Source organism: Balaenoptera physalus, assembly GCF_965194825.1.
Source record: "Balaenoptera physalus genome assembly, chromosome: X".
NCBI lineage: Eukaryota > Metazoa > Chordata > Mammalia > Artiodactyla > Balaenopteridae > Balaenoptera > Balaenoptera physalus.
The window spans coordinates 41,618,442-41,632,612 of NC_138903.1; the positions used below are offsets into that span (position 1 = coordinate 41,618,442).

At 40.3% G+C, this 14,171-nt stretch overlaps 1 long non-coding RNA gene across 16 annotated transcripts in view; it reads right to left on the minus strand.

Annotated features, from left to right (window-relative positions):
• LOC309652620 overlaps nt 1-14,171 on the minus strand; it is a 137,720-nt gene that overhangs the window by 52,135 nt on the left and 71,414 nt on the right. For 9 of the 16 annotated variants that reach the window (XR_014258802.1, XR_014258806.1, XR_014258807.1 and 6 more), the window contains one exon: nt 350-429. The exons of the other annotated variants lie outside the window; for them this stretch is intronic. This is a non-coding gene — a long non-coding RNA (uncharacterized lncRNA). The remainder of the gene's footprint in view (nt 1-349; nt 430-14,171) is intronic. 16 annotated transcript variants of the gene reach the window in all.

The window sequence follows — 14,171 nt, forward strand, 5'->3', positions numbered from 1 at the left end:
TGATATCATGCTTGATATATATGATATATATTAATCATGAGCTCATACTGATATTTTCCATTCAAATTTAACATTATAAGGTTTTTCCAAAAGTTATTTTATACATGTATTTATTTCCTATTATACTGAAGATTTTAGTTCTATATATAATTAACATAATTACTTATTTGCTTTATCTATAATACAAACATACACCTACATGAGTTTCAAAATTTCAATACCAATGTTACCACTAAAACTGCAAAGTAACATTTAAGATTCTTTTCACTTCTTTTTGACTTCAGTACAGTTGAAATATTATGTTCATAAATTATTTGAAATAATTCTTGTCTCTGAGCAATTCTGTTACCTTTGATATAGAGTCAGGTTTATTCGTTTCTTTCCAATTTTAGGCTTTGCTTTGTCTTCTTTTTTATTTCATTGCATTTTCTGGAAGTTAAACATTTATATATTTCAAAAGTCAAGCTATATAAAAAGGCATACTCAAAGAAATCTCTCTCCAATTCCTATTCTCTCCTCTTCAGCCCCTCTCCAAGCTCTCTACAGGTAACTATTTCTATTAGTTTCTGGTATTTGGGAGGAGGGGAGAGCAAACATATACACATATTCTTACTTCCCTTCTTTCATATACAAAAGATAAAACACTATATACATGCTCTGCACATCTTTTTAGCAAAATAACCTCCATATCAGTACATAGTCATCTTCTCATTCTTTTTATACAATTGTATAATACTTCATTATGAGGCTATACCTTTGTTTATTCAATAGGTCCTTTATTGGTGGACATTTCAGAGTTCCAGTCTTCATTATTAAACATAATGCCACAATAAATAACCTTGTGCATTTATTATTTCATAATTATAGAAGCATACCTACCAGGTAAATTCCTAGCAGTGAGATTGCTAAGTCAAGGGGTAAGTGTAATTTTGTTAGATAAACCAAATTCCCTTCCTTGGGAATTGTACCATGTTGCACTCCCACCAGCAACGTATGAGAGTACTTGTTTCTTCACAGGCCTGTCAACAGTGTGTTCTGTCAAACTTGAGGATTTTAGCCAATGTGATTTTGGTAAAATGGTAACAGTGTAGTTTTAATTGGCATTCATATTATTGTGAGTGAAAGTAAGCATCTTTTCCAATGTTCATTTGCATTTCTCTGCGAACTCTGCCATTTGACAATTTTTTCTATCAAGATTTTAGACTTTTTTGTCTTCATTGTTAAGATCTCTTTATTTATTAGGGAAATTAATCTTTTGTCTGTCATATACATGTCAAATATTTTCTCCAGGTTTACATTTGATTATGATTATGTGTTTTTAACGTAAGAAAATGTATTAATCTTTTATTGATTGATTCTAAATGTTGAGTCAGTTCGAAAAGTTTTCTCTACTCCCATATTAAAAAGAAATACAAGGAACTTCTGGTTTGGGCCAAGATGGAGCACCTCATTCCTCCCAGGGCTTTCCTCTTACAACTAAGAAACCCTGGCTATAACACAACAAACAAGCTTAGGAAGACTCTGAAAGGTGGAAAGAAGTCAAACTTCCCAGAGACCTGAAACATGACAATGCAGGGGAGATCCCTGGGTTTCCTTATTGCCTCCCTTATATCCCAGACAGGGCCCGGTAGAAACCTCCAACCGAGAACTGCCAACAGGTACAGATAAAAGAAAAAGCTTCAAGAAAAGCTGGATACCCCTAGTTGAGGGACCAGAAAAGGGATGGCAAAACAACAGAAAACTTTTGGCAATACCGGCACTACTCCAACCAACCAACAGAAAAAAAGCACCTCTCCTTATGTGGGATCTTCCAAGCCCCACTGGCAGAAGCAGGTGGTGTTCTAATTCCCCTGCAGGGGTACTGATGGGGCTGAGCAGAGAGCTGAGCTTCTATCCCTGTGCAAGGAAGCAGGCAGTGCTCTGATTCCCCCCCATAGGGTAGTATCAGCAGATCCAGCAGTGAGCTGAGCCTCCATCCCCACTGGGTAGTAAGGGTACTTAATGAGGCAGTGAGAAATGAAGCTAGTCAGTACTCTGGTCTCCCCCCATCCCAAGTGTTAGCAGGGCCCAGCAGTGGGGAACTAAGTATCCACCCCCATCTGGCATCAATGACACTGGACAAGGTGGTGCTAATCAGGTCTAGTCAGCGCTACACCATCCACTATTCTTCTGCTTCTTGTGTCAGCATGGTCCAGTAGGAAGCTGAATCTCCACAGCAACCCAGTAGCAACAAGATTGAATAAGGTGGTGTGAAACAGGGCTAGCAGGCATTCCTTTTCTCTCCTGTCTGCTCCCATCAGCAGGTCCCAGTGGAGAGGTGGGCCTCCAGCACCACCCAACGTTAATGATGAAGCTGAATGAGGTGGTGAGAGGTGAGCTAACCCAAACTTTGCTTTCTCCCTCCCCTAGTATCAGTGGGACCCAGTCAGGAGATGAACCTCCATCCCTACCAGGCATCAACAAGGCAGAAGGAGGTGGTGAGAGGTGGGGTTTGTTGGCATTCCACTTTCCCCTTCCTCTCCCTGTATGTTTGAGGGGCTCAGCACAAAGCCAAGCTACTGCCCCTACCCTGTAGCAAAAAAGCAGTGAGTCAACCCTTGGCTTTACCCCTCACTAATGTCAGTGGGAACCAGCAGGGAGCTGAGCTTACATCCACACTAGGAGGCAGTGAGATGTCATGAGTCAGTGTCCTGTTTCCACTGGGAAGGTGTCCATGGAGCCAAGGGGGGAGCTGAACTTCCAGACCACATATCTAAAATATGCCAGTGGAGTCACTGCCTACTTTTGCTGGGGTAGTATCATCGGGCACCAGAGGGAAGCTGAACATATACACCACTCAGCCCTCCTGCTACAACTCAACCAGGGGACTGACTGTTTAAAAAAAAAAAAAAAGAATTAATAGGATCCAGAGTCTACTGATATAGTATCCAAAGTTTTCAGGATACAATCAAAAAGTCACTCATCATACCAAGAACCGGAAAATCACAACATGAATGAGAAAAGATCATCAACAGACACCAACATGGAAATGAATCAGATGATGGAATGATCTGACAAGAATTTTAAAGCAACCATCATAAAAATGCTTCAACAGGCAATTACAAATTCTCTTCAAACAAATGAAAAAATATAGAAAATATCAGCAAAGAAATACAAGTTATATGAGAAAACCAAATAGTGATCACAGAACTGAAAAATACAATAATAAAAAGAGTGGAGATGACAGAAGCAAAAATCTGTGAATTTGAGGACACATCAATAGAATTTTCCCAATCTGAACAACAAGAGAAAAAAATGAACAGTCTCACAGACATTAGTCTGGAGTAATAACAAAGGATCTAACATTTGTATCATGGGATAGCAGAAAAGAGAGAGAGAGAATGGAACTGAAAATGTTTTTGAGGAAATAATGGCTGAAAACTTCCCAAATGTGGTGAATTCAAGAAGACTCAAGAAACTGAGTGAAACTCAAACAGGGATAAACCTAACAAAATTCATGTCAAGACACAAAACTTCTGAAAAGTTTTCAAAAACCAAAAAGAAAAAAAAAGAAATCATGAAAGCAGCCAGAGAGAAATAATGCATTACTTATAGTGGAATACCAATTTGAATCATAGGGTATTTCTCAAAGGAAACCATGGAGGTCAGCAGGAAATAGCACAATATTTTTCAAGTACTGAAAGAAAAGATCTGTCAATTGTGAATTATATATCAAGTGAAAATATCATTCAGGAATTAAGAGGAAGTAAAGGCATTCTTGGTCAAAGGAAACTAAGAGAATTTGTTACTAGCAAACCTACCTTTAAAGAATGGCTAAAGGAGGTTCTCTAAATAGCAAAGATGATAAGAGAAGAAGGCTTGGAACTTCAAAAAGGAAAGAAGAACATCAGAATGGGTAAAAACAAGAAATTAGAAATAGAAGAACAAAATAAACCCAAAGGAAGCAGAGGAAGGGAAGAAATAAAGATATGAGCAGAAATCAATGAAATTAAAAACAGGTACATAAGACAGAAAATCAATGAAACAGAAAGTTCTTCTTAAGAAATTGATAAAAACTGATAAACCTTTAGCAAGACTGACAAAGACGAAAAAAGAGAGAAGACACATATCATCAATATAAGAAATAAAACATCAGATATCATTTTAGATCCTGAAGCCATTAAAAGGATAATAAAGGAATACTATGAACTGTATGCTCATAAATTTGAAAACTTAGAAGGGGACCAGTTCCTCCAAATCCACAAACTACCATACTCAACCTCAATAAAACAGGCAACCTAAATAGTCCTATAAGCACTGAAAAAAATGAATTTGTAATTAAAAAGCTCCTGAATGGTTTCACTGGAGAATTCTACCAAACATTTAAAGAAGAATTAACACCAATTTTACACAATCTCTTCCAGAAAATAGCAGATGGGAACACTCTCCAACTCATTTTATGATGCTAATATTACCCAGATACCAAAACCAAAGACAGTACCAAAAGAAAGAAAAGAAAAAGAAAAACTATAGAACAATATCTCTCATGAACTTAAACACAAAAAGTCCTCAATAAAAAATTAGCAAATCTAATCCAGCAATATATAAAAGTAATTATACACCATAACCAAGTGGGATTTATTCTAAGTGTGAAAGGCTGGTTCAACATTTGAATACCAGAATAGCTATAATAAAAAAAAATAGTACAAGCACCTAATGTTTGCAAAGATGTGGAGAAACTGGATCACTCATACATGGCTAGTGGGAATGGAAAATGGTACGGCCACTCTGATAAAGAGTGCAGCACTTTCTTAGAAAACTAAACATGGCTTACCATACAACCCAGAAATTTCACTACTTGGCATATATCCCAAAGAAATGAACACTTATGTTCATACAAATATCTGTATACAAATGTTCATATAAGCTTTATTAATAATAATCTAAAACTGGAAATAACCCAAATGTCCTTCAGTGGGGGACTGGTTAAACAAACTGTGATACGTCCATACCAATGGAACACCACTTAGCAATAAAAAGGAACAAACTATAGATACAGCAACAGTTTGGATGGATCTCAAGGGAATTAGGCCGAGAGAAAAAAGCCAACCCCAAAAGGTCTTATACTACATGACTTTATCTATATAACATTCTTGAAATTATAAAATTATAGAAATGGAGACCAGATTAGTAGTGGCCATAGGTCAGGGATAAGGGAGGAGAGTGTGACTATAAAAGACAACATGAGGGATCCCTGTGGTGATATAACTGCTCTGTATCTTGACCGTATCCTGGTTGTGATATTGTACTGTAGGTGTGTTAGTCTGCTCAGGCCTCCATAACAAAATACCATAGACTGGTGGTTTAAGCAACAGACATTTATTTCTCACAGTTCTGAAGGCTATGAAATCTAAAATCAAGGTTCTGACAGATTCCGTTTATTGTAAGGGCCCTCTTCCTGCCTTGTAAATGGCTACCTTCTTGCTGTATCCTGACATGGCCAAGAGAGAGAACTCTGGTGTCTCTTCCTCTTCTTATAAGGGTACTAATACCATCATGGGGGACCCACTCTCATGACCTCATCTAAACCTAATTAACTCACAAAGGCCCTACCCTCCAAATACTATCACATTAGGGGTTAGGGCTTCAACATATGAATTTTGGGAGAGAACATTCAGTCCATAACAAGGTTTCTTTTTATAACTGTGATAAATTTTTATTATTGTGATAGCATGAAGTTTGCCATTCTGACCATTTTAAACAGCATAATTCAGTGGCATTAAGCACATTCACAGTGTGGTATAACCATCACTGCTATCTATTTCCAAAACTTTTCCATCACTCAAAACAAAAACTCTATACCATTAAATAATAACTCCCCATTTCCCCCCTCAGCCCCTGGCAACTTCTATTCTACTTTCTGTCTCTATGAATCTGCCTGTTTGTACTATAGTTTTGCAAGATGTTATCACTGGGGAAAACTGCTAAAGGCTACACACGATCTCTCTGTATTATTTCTTACAACTGTATATGAATCCACAATTATCCCAAAATTTTTAAAAAGAAATTCATTCATGTTTTTGTCTATTATTTTTATTATTATTAAAATCTCTGATCCATTTACTAATTAACCTCTTAATCTCCTGAACTAGTGCTGCATCACATGGTGGCAACCACTCTTCTCCCCTAGTCAAACATGTGGTATGTGGCAACAACTCCTCTACCCTAGTCAAACCTTTTTACATTGGATCAAATAATTTTGGTCTTTTCAACTTCTCTCATGCCCACTTTCTACCTCTTAACCATTTTAGTGAATGTTCCAGAAGACAACATACTTTCAAGGAAAGAGAGAAATTGGAACAGCCACAAAATGAATACATAACACTAATAAGCAACTACAATGATGACAGCAGGAAAAACTACAATGATTTATTAACTGCTAGGAATTCTAGATAATTACAGCTGTCCCTTGGTATCCACAGGGGATTGGCTCCAGGACCCCCTGTGGACACCAAAATCCATGGATTCTCAAATCCCTTATATAAAATGTCATGGCAGAGTATTTGTATATAACCTATGCACATCTTTCCGTATACTTTAAATCATCTCTAGATTACTTATAATACCTAATACAATATAAATGCTACGTAAATAGTTGCTGGCATGCAGCAAATTCAAGTTTTGCTTTTTGGAACTTTCTGGAATTTTTTTCCCAAATATTTCTGATCCAGAGTTGGTTGAATCTGCAGATGTGGAACCTGTGGATATGGGGAGCCAACTGTATATCATTTAATCTTTACATCAACATTGCAGGAAAAGCATTATTAGTGCAATTTTATATATGAGGAAATTTCATCTTGGAGACGTTAACTAAGCCAAAATCACACCTTTATTAAAATGATGGAGAATGCAGGTACATTTGGCATAAGAGCTTATGCGCTTTCCTCTGTGAAGAACTGAATCAAATCAAGAAACTCTCATTTGGAAAGCGGCAGGACATTCAGTTGGCCCGGGTCTTTTCTTGTCCCAGGTCTCAGAAACAGAATATCAGACTCTAACCCTGTATTAGTTTGCTAGGGCTACCATAACAAAATACCACAAACTGGGTGACTCAACAACGGAAAGTAATATTCTCACAGTTCTGGAAGCTAGAAGTCCAAGATCAAGATGTCAGTAGGTTTGGTGTCTCCTGAGGCCTCTCTCCTTGGCTTGTAGATGGCCTACTTCTCCCTGTGTCCTCACACGTTCTTTCCTCTGTGCATGCACGTGCCTGGTGTCTCTCTTTGTGTTCAAATTTTCCTTTGACACCAGTCAGATTGGATCAGGGCCCACCACAATGGCCTCACTCTAATTTAATCACCTTCGCAAAGGCCCTATCTCCAAATACAGTCACATTCCGAGGTACTGGGGGTTAGGGCTTCAACATGTGAATTTGGTGGGAGGGACACAAGTTCAGCCCATAACAGGCCCTGAGACTGGATGCGGGTGGGGAGGAGAGAAAAAAGAAAATTTAAAACCAAGATAAACATCTCCACAAAATCATGTGTTTCAAGTAGGTGCAATCCTTCTGTTCATTTACATTTCATCTAGCCCAGTGTCTTCTAAACTTCTTTTGACCGTACTCATGATAAAAAAAAATTTTAAATACATTTTGCATTATGGCTCAATACATACGTATTTATTTTTATAAAACCAGACAAGAGTCACAAATTAATTCTGATCTTACTATTTGCAATGTATTCCAACATTTTCTATTTTGTTCTTTTGAATTAAAAGATTGCTAGTTGCCCCTCACTGAATTGATTTTAGGAACTGCTCTTCTTTACAACCTGCTGTTTGAAAATCAATGTTCTAATTTGTGCTGTCAGCAGTGATTGTTAAATTATTTTGTTCATTCTACCACTGCTCTTAAAGCCCGGATCCCGCTCTCTTACCACCACACACATGTATTGGATCAATTGGATTTTGTTTTTTTCAAAGCCATGATCCACTTATTCATTAGTTTCATTTTGTAATTCCTTCATTTCTGTCAACTTCCCAGGAAACTGTGGGGCCATTTCCTCTGTAACAAATAGAAAATTGCCATCTAATGGTGGAAGGGAGACAGTGCAGGCCTATATTTAGCAACCTTCTTCCCTTTTTTTTAAATCTCTGCTCTCCCCCCTTCCCCCTTTCTGACGCAATTTTCACAAATACTTAGCAGCATTTTAGTAGGGATTCTTTAAAAATCTTCCTGAAGTGATACTGCATTCTGTAAATGTAGCTACTCTTCACAGAAGTTTGACGGTCCGGGTGCTAGATACAGCTCTGTCCTATACTAGCTGTGTGACCTTGAACATGCTACTTTACCTCTCTGAGTCTCAGTTGTCTTAACCAAAAAATGCCATGATAAAACATGCCCTGACAACTTTGTTGAGTTGTCTTGCAGTTCAACAAAGAAAATACAGCCTGTTTCTGCCCCTTCCCTGTCTGTCTATCCTCAACTCACCAGGCAGATCCTGTTAAAACTAAGTCAGATCGTGTCACTCCCTGCTGAAAACCATCAACTGGTTTCTCAGAGTAAAACTGCAAGTCTTCACCATCACCTAAAAGGTCCTACATAATGTAATCTGATTGGCCCCCTAACACCACCGGGTAGGGACATTGGAATGCCACTGCCTGCTTCCATAGGGCCAAGGAGGGGGGTTGGGTGGAAGATCAGCTCCCTGTTTGGCCCCCCTGGAGTAGGGTGCGTATTATCAAAAAGATTTTCTGTTCTGGAAGGCCACCCTTTTCCTGTTCCTTTGGCTAGGGAAACTAGGCTTTTCTTGGAGCTTTTTGTTGCTTTTCTTTTTTATTTGTTTTTTTTTTTTTTGCTCTGTGCCTGTTGGAAGTTCCAGATTGGAGGCTTCTGCAGCCATTGTCCAGGATGTAGAGGCAATAAGGAAGCCATGGAAACTCACTACCATGTTGTTCCTCAGGTCCTGAGGTCCCTGAACCATCTACCTTCTTCTTTCCACATTTCAGATTCTTCTTATGCTAGTTTGTGTACTATTTCCAGGGGGTTGTTCTTAAGTTGTAAGAGATAGGATGTGGTAGGAATGGGGCTACTCCATCTCGGACAGAACTGGAAGTGAATATTACATTTGAGAGCCTCTGAAGAGGGCCCAGATGTGAAAAACATACAGTGCTCTTTGTGCTACCTTAGAGGAACCCTTTCCACGTAGCACTTGAAGAACCACCTTCCCTAGGAAAGACAGAGGAACTCTCACATACCTATCTTGCAGACACAACAAAACAGAAAAAAAAAAAAAACACAAAAAAACAAACAGGGCAACCAGCTAAGGTTGTAGAGGTTTTTCCCTGAAAAGAGACATCCCACTGAGGCAGTGAGTAGGACTTAAATCAGTTATATTCGCCTTTCAAAACTCTGTGTCTTGGTGTGGGCAAACCCATGAGGAAGACATGCCATTTTGTAATTCATTTGCCAAGAAGGGGCACCAACTTGTATGCAGAGGGTGCTGTTATGGACTTGGAGGCACTAAACTTACAAGTTATCTCTTCACTAGAGTACCTCCTTACTATAATAATGACCATTCTTCCTCTCTGTGCTTGTGAACTCAGAGCTTGGTATGTCTTTGGGTCTCTGGGGAAGAAGGGGGCCCTCTCCAGGCAGCTGTCCTCTTTCGGTTTTCTCATCGGTTAGGAACCTTTCCACTTTCCATCTTCTAAAAATTACTTAAAAGTTCTGGTCCACCGATGATATCCTTCTTTTTTCAGAGTTTTTATGGATGAATATTTTTAAAAATATCTATTTGGATGTTTCACTAGGATTTTGGAAAAAGGCAAGGCAAATACAAGTGTTGGTTCCTCATCTTGTGCTTGAAATCTGACAATGACCTAACAATGACGTTTGAAAAATTTGTCCAGGATGTTTGTGTCCTATCAACCCTAAAATAATAAAAGATGCAATGAAATAAAGTAAAACACAAATTTACAATCTAACTAAAATCTCAACAGTATTGATATCAGAAGTTTGTAAAAGAGGAAACAATAGACAAAAGACTGTAACTTCATCTCATACCTCCTAGCAACTAAAATGAAGAAGAAAACCAAACATATAAATGACAGTAATACAATCTGAGAAAGTTTCCTAAATATATTATTACTATAATCTCAGTCTCTCCTTACCTCTTCCTCCCTCCTTCTCACTACTCTTTCTTTCTACACACACACACACACACACACACACACACACACACACACACACACACACACTCACTACAGTACTATGGCATTTTAGTGAAAAGTTAACTATTTTCGTTTACAGAAAAAGCTTCCGTTTTTTTTTTCATGTAAACTCAGATAATGGATTAGAAAATATTAAGTTCTTATTTGCATAGTTAAGAATTAACCTTACCCAAACAAAAGTCTGGCTTGTGTCCATGGCTCCAGGGAGGTAATGTTTAAGTCCTTAGTAGTCCCACCTGATGAGTGTCTTTGTTTTACTTGGTGGGCGGGGGGAGCCTTGGACCACACCAGGTACTCTAACAATGTGATTTATGGTGGGGCTTTGGGTCATGTGGTATCAGCTCCCCTCTGGAGGAGCTGGAAACTAAGATTGGCCACACAGGCAGTCATCTGTGTCTATGTGACTGAGCCCCAATAAAATCTCTGGACACCAAGGCTCAGGTGAGCATCCCTGGTTGATAATAATCTGTGTGTATTGTTACACATCATTGCTGAGAGGAGTTAGCTTTGTCCACGACTCTCCTGGGAGAGGACAGTTGGAAGCTTCTCACTTGGAACTCTCCTGGACCCTGTCTTATGCACCTCTTCCCTTCGCTGATTTTAATCTGTATCCTGTCACTGTAATAAACCTTAACTATGAGCTTAACAGCATTTTTGAGTTCTGTGAGTTCTTATAGTGAATTATTGAACTTAAGGGTGGGGTTAGGGTCCCTCTGACAACAATACCAAATATTGTCAAAGACAGAGTAACAGGAATCTCATTTATTGCTGGTGGAAATGCAAAGTGGTACAGCCACTTTGGAAGAAAATTTGGCAGTTTCTTATTAATGTAAACTCATATAATAGACTTATCATATGATCCAGCAATTCTGCTCTTAAGTATTTACCCAAGTGAACTGAAAGACTATACTCACACCAAAAAACCTGTATGCTAATGTTCAGAGTAATTTTATTCATAATCACTCCAAACTGGAAACAACCAGGATGTCTCTTAAAACACAACCGTCAAAAAAAACCCACAAAAAAAACTGTTATATCAATGCAATGGAATACTAGTTGGCAATAAAAAGAACATACTTGATTCATGCAACAATGTGGATGAATCATAAATGTATTTTTATAAGTGAAAAAAGCCATATACAAAAGGCTATGTATTGTATGATTCTATCTATATGACATTCTGCAAAAGGTAAAACTATAGGGATGGAAAACAGATCAGTAGTTGCCAGAGGTTGGGGTAGAAGACAAGTTAACTACAAATGGATTGCACAGGAAAATTTTTCTGTTATGGGACTGACTCTTCAGTATGGTATTAGAGAGTTGGATACATGATTCTATGCATTTGTAAAAACCCATAGAATTTTACAAAACAAAAAGTAAACTTTATGCAATTAAAAAAGTCGAAGAACTTGTGGGGAGGAGGGCAAGATGGCGGAAGAGTAAGACACGGAGATCACCTTCCTTCCCACAGATACATCAGAAATACATCTACACGTGGAACTGCTCCCACAGAACACCCACTGAATGCTGGCAGAAGACGTCAGACCTCCCAAAAGGCAAGAAACTCCCCACGTACTTGGGTAGGGCAAAAGAAAAAAGAAATAACAGAGACAAAAGAATAGGGACGGGACCTGCACCAGTGGGAGGGAGCCGGGAAGGAGGAAAGGTTTCCACACACTAGGAAGCCCCTTCACGGGCGGAGACTGTGGGTGGCAGAGGGGGGAAGCCTCGGAGCCACGGAGGAGAGCGCAGCCACAGCGGTGCGGAGGGCAAAGCGGAGAGATTCCCGCACAGAGGCTCGGCGCCGAGCAGCACTCACCAGTCAGAGAGGCTTGTCTGCTCACCCGCCGGGGCGGGCGGGGCTGGGAGCTGAGGCTCGGGCTTCGATCTCCGGGAGAGGACTGGGGTTGGCGGCGTGAACACAGCCTGAAGGGGTTAGCGCACCACAGCTAGCTGGGAGGGAGTCCGGGAAAAGGTCTGGAGCTGCCGAAGAGGCAAGAGACTTTTTCTTCCCTCTTTGTTTCCTGGTGCACGAGGAGAGGGGATTCAGAGCGCTGCCTAAACGAACTCCAGAGACGGGCGCGAGCCGCGGCTATCAGTGCGGACCCCAGAGACGGGCATGAGATGCTAAGGCTGCTGCTGCCGCCACCAGAAAGTCTGTGTGCAAGCACAGGTCACTCTCCACACCGCTCCTCCCGGGAGCCGGTGCAGCCCGCCACGGCCAGACTCCTGTGATCCGGGGACAACTTCCCCGGGAGAACGCACGGCGCGCCTCAGGCTGGTGCAACGTCATGCTGGCCTCTGCCGCCGCAGGTTCGCCCCGCCTCCGTACCCCTCCCTCCCCCCAGCCTGAATGAGCCAGAGCCCCCGAAGCAGCTGCTCCTTTAACCCCGTTCTGTCTGGGCGGGGAACAGACGCCCTAAGGCGACCTACACGCAGAGGCGGGTCCAAATCCAAAGCTGAACCCCGGGAGCTGTGCGAACAAAGAAGAGAAAGGGAAATCTCTCCCAGCAGCCTCAGAAGCAGTGGATTAAAACTCCACAAACAACTTGATGTGCCTGCATCTGTTGAATACCTGAATAGACAACGAATCATCCCAAATTCAGGAGGTGGACTTTGGGAGCAGGATATATTAATTTTTCCCCTTTTCCTTTTTTTCTGAGTGTATATGTATATGCTTCTGGGTGAGATTTTGTCTGTATAGCTTTGCTTTATAATAGCTTTATTTTACTTCACTATATTATATCCTCTTTCTCTCTTTCTATTTTTTCTCCCTTTTACTCTGAGCTGTGTGGATGAAAGGCTCTTGGTGCTCCAGCCAGGCATCAGGGCTGTGCCTCTGAGGTGGGAGAGCCAACTTCAGGACACTGGTCCACAAGAGACCTCCCAGCTCCACGTAATACCAAACAGCGAAAATCTTTCAGAGATCTCCATCTCAACATCAATACCCAGCTTCACTCAAGGACCAGCAAGCTACAGTGCTGGACACCCTATGCCAAACAACTAGCAAGACAGGAACACAGCCCCATCCATTAGCAGAGAGGCTGCCTAAAATCATAATAAGGCCACAGACACCCCAAAACACACCACCAGACGTGGACGTGCCCACCAGAAAGACAAGATCCAGCCTCATCCACCAGAACACAGGCACTAGTTCCCTCCACCAGGAAGCCAACACAACCCACTGAACCAAACTTAGCCACTGGGGACAGATACCAAAAACAACGGGAACTACGAACCTGCAGCCTGTGAAAAGGAGACCCCAAACACAGTAAGATAAGCAAAATGAGAAGACAGAAAAACACACAGCAGATGAAGGAGCAGGGTCAAAACACATCAGACCTAACAAATGAAGAGGAAATAGGTAGTCTACCTGAAAAAGAATACAGAATAATGATAGTAAGGATGATTGAAAATCTTGGAAATAGAATAGACAAAATGCAAGAAACATTTAACAAGGACGTAGAAGAACTAAAGAGGAACAAAGCAATGATGAAAAACACAATAAATGAAATTAAAAATACTCTAGAAGGGATCAATAGCAGAATAACTGAGGCAGAAGAACGGATAAGTGACCTGGAAGATAAAATAGTGGAAATAACTACTGCAGAGCAGAATAAAGAAAAAAGAATGAAAAGAACTGAGGACAGTCTCAGAGACCTCTGGGACAACATTAAACGCACCAACATTCGAATTATAGGGGTCCCAGAAGAAGAAGAGAAAAAGAAAGGGACTGAGAAAATATTTGAAGAGATTATAGTTGAAAACTTCCCTAATATGGGAAAGGAAATAGTTAATCAAGTCCTGGAAGCACAGAGAGTCCCATACAGGATAAATCCAAGGAGAAACACGCGAAGATACATATTAATCAAACTATCCAAAATTAAATATAAAGAAAACATATTAAAAGCAGCAAGGGAAAAACAACAAATAACACACAAGGGAATCCCCATAAGGTTAAC